The sequence below is a fragment of the Fukomys damarensis genome, unplaced genomic scaffold (genome assembly GCF_012274545.1).
Source record: "Fukomys damarensis isolate Sample0158 unplaced genomic scaffold, DMR_v1.0_HiC HiC_scaffold_37, whole genome shotgun sequence".
Taxonomy (NCBI): domain Eukaryota; kingdom Metazoa; phylum Chordata; class Mammalia; order Rodentia; family Bathyergidae; genus Fukomys; species Fukomys damarensis.
Genome location: NW_022900949.1, coordinates 21,562,509 through 21,565,830, shown reverse-complemented (window position 1 = coordinate 21,565,830; position 3,322 = coordinate 21,562,509). Strand labels below are relative to the sequence as shown.

At 38.6% G+C, this 3,322-nt stretch overlaps 1 pseudogene; it reads left to right on the top strand.

Moving 5' to 3' along the window:
* Positions 1 to 1,538: 1,538 nt before the first annotated feature.
* LOC104859316 lies at positions 1,539 to 2,122 on the top strand (annotated as a pseudogene).
* The last annotated feature ends 1,200 nt before the right edge of the window (positions 2,123 to 3,322 follow it).

Sequence of the window (3,322 nt, the reverse complement as noted above, 5' to 3'; positions counted from 1 at the left end):
AGCTAAATCCCCAGCCCCTCAATACTGGACTTTAAACAGGCTCTTCTATCTCTGTTATATATTTTATTGTAAAGACTGATGTAATAAAAAAGTAAATAAGAAAAAAAGGAGAAATAAATACTTTCTCAAACAAGCGAAAATTGAGGGAATTTGTCACCACTAGGACTATTTTTCAAGAAGTATTTTTAAAAATATTTCAGAAAGAAAAAATATATAGGTTAGAAATTCATAAAGAAGTGTTAGAGAAGTAATAAATGAAGGTACAATAAAATCTTTACTAATCTAACAAAAACCTGTTTGCTCAAAGCAACAGAAACAATTTACTTGATGATTATAGCTTATGAGCGAAATGAATGTAGCAATTTTATAAAGGCTAGGATAAAAGGACTGAGAATGCTGTTAAGAAATCCGCAGTTCTCCTAAGGTGGTACAGTGCGAGATGAATGGGGACTTGGATTATCTGTAAATGCACATTGTAACTTCAAGGGCAACCACAAAACAATATGAAAAGAGAACTGTACTTGGTACACAGAGATGAGAGGAAGGAAATCATACAAACAGCTGTTAAAACAGAGAGGACAGAAAAGGAGTGGGAGAAAGAAACAAAGCAATGAGGGGAAAGGAAAGAGAACATGAACAAGCTGGGTGTGATTGTACACGGCCAGAATCCCAGCACTGCGGGAGGCTAAGGCCAGGGGATGCGAGTTCAAGCCTAGCTTGGGCAATTTAGTGATTTAGAGAGACCCTGTCTCAAAGTAAAAGATTTGTTTTCAAATGCCTGGAAATGTAGTTCGATACAAAAGCCCTTGGTTCTATCCCCAGTGCCCCAGTGGGTAGGGGTAGAGCAGTAATGAATATCGTAGATATCAAACCAATTATGTCAGTAACCAAATGATAATTGTCTAAATGAAAACACAGATTGTCTGAGTGGAATTTTATCAGGAAGTGTTTTTGTTTGTTTGTTTGTTTTTGTTTTTCTGGTACTGGGGATTGAACTCGGGTCCTTGCACTGGCAAAGCAGGCACCGGAACTACTGAGCTAAATTCCTGGCCTGAGTGGAATTTTAAAAAGACCCCAGTGTATGTTATTTGAAAGCAACCAACTTTAATTTTTTTTTTTTTTTTTTTTTTTTTTTTTGGTACCAGGGATCAAACTCAGGTCCTTGAGCTTGGGAGGCAGGCGGTAGAACCACTGTGCTAAATCCCTGGCCTGAAAGCAAACAACTTCAAAAATAAATAGATTAAAAGTAAAGATATAGAACTAAAATCATGTTCTTTGAAAAGATTGATAGAATTTATAAACCTTTAATAAGGTCAGAGAGAGAGAATTGCTAATATCAGATTACTGATTACTAATATCAGAAATCAAAGTAGAATTATCATTACAGGTCTGGTGCATATAGGATGGCTAATGAGAGACAATTATGAACAACTCTGTGCCCACAAATCTGATGAGAAAGATGATATGGACCAAATCTTCGAGTAGCACAGTCTACCAAAATGCACACAGAGTCAGGCTTGGGGCAGAGTGGGGTCAAGATGGATGAGGGCCCGAAGACCCTTATTACTGACAAGAGTGGAGTGGGCAAGTCCAGCCTGTGTGTGAGGTTCACAGATGATACTTTTGATGCAGCGATGATAGGTGTTCACTTCAAGGTGAAAACAATTTAAGGGAGCAGAAATATGGCCAACCTTGCAAGATGGGATAGTGCTGGTCAGGAGGTTCCCAGCTACCGGAGAGGCGTAGGTGATGTCACAAGAAGAGACACTTTTATTAGACTGGACGATTTGTTAAATGAGCTGGAAACATCCTGTACAGGAAATGCCACAGTAAACGTGCTAGTTAGAAATAAAATAGATAAGGAAAACCATGAAGTTGGTAGAAACGAAGGCCTGAAATGAGCACGAAAGCATACCATGTTGATGGCGGGCTGTGACGGTGGACCATGGGCCTTCGAGGAACTTGCTGAAAAGCTCATTCAAACACCTGGACTGCGGGAAAGCGAGGACCAGCACAGGAGTGTCCAACTGTCCCACCGAGAAGAAAGCCACAAGGAGGAGCCTGTCATGCTTCTTGTTCTGTTACAAACTCAGGGATATTCCACCACTTGTGTATTGGATGAGATAGTGACATCCTCCTGTGTATAAACTCTAACTGCTATTTTAGGGGCCTTGCAGTTTGCACGTAATTGTTTTGAATCATGGCAGTAAATAGAGAAATCCTCTCATTGGCTTTCCCAGGTGAAGTGTTATGGTAAACACACAGTTCGCAGCCTACAGTGTTTTTATGTAATGTAAGATGGATTCACATTTATGAGTACATTTAACTTTAAGATTTACATTTACCATGTAAAAACACCTATCTCTCTGGTATTTGTTTCTACAGGGTCTGCTTTTGGTCTCTTTCTTGCTTAAATACTTCTGTTAATTACTGAATTACTTGGTATGTAGAACTCCTAAAAACCGTGGGAAGTATACAGAGATCATCAAACCTGAGCACAATTTCACCACTTTTCTAAGGTGTTTGAGATTCTCTTTTAGTACCAAGAAAAATCTCAGTACAAACTATAGCCCAGGCCAATTCAAAGTTAAATTTCTATTTATTCTGATGTTGTTTCCAGAATAACAATGGTATATGAAATAAGTTTGGCATTGCCTTTTAATTTATCTCACTGATCAGCTCGGTTGTCTGTAGTCTCGATCCTGTGGTAGGTACACTGGATTCCTGCTCCTCCTTTGCAGTGTTTTTAGTTACATGGTGTTTGCTAGAAGGATTTTTCCTCATTTTGGTTTCAGAAGGACCTGAACAGTGCCTTTACTACTTACCACTCTTTAAACCAAAATCCTTTTGCATAAATATTGGTTTTTTAGCCTAGGTACCTTCATTCTAACGTGGGTAATGTTTGTGAATATCTGGAAGAGAATGGAGTATTGATTATGCCTGAAGCAGGCTGTAAGCAGTACAGGCTGTAAAGAGTTAACCCCACAATTGGCTTGTTTTGAGAAATGTGTCCAGCTGAAGCCTACACGCCAAGGTCAGAGCAACTCACACCCAAATTCCATTCCCACAACTAAAACCTTCTTAACTAGAAGGAAAATGTTCTAGTTACAACCATATATTTTGTCTATTCTGTTCCTAATTTGAGAATGCTTTGTCTTGTCTTTTACCAACCTTGTTTACATTAATTTCCATATAGGGCTGGGGATTTAGCTCAGTGGTTCTGCCGCCTGCCTCTTAAGCGGAAAGAAAGGTCCTGAGTTCAATCCCTGGTACCAAAAAAAAAAAAAAAAAAAAAAAAAAAAAAAAAAAAAAAAAAAAAAAA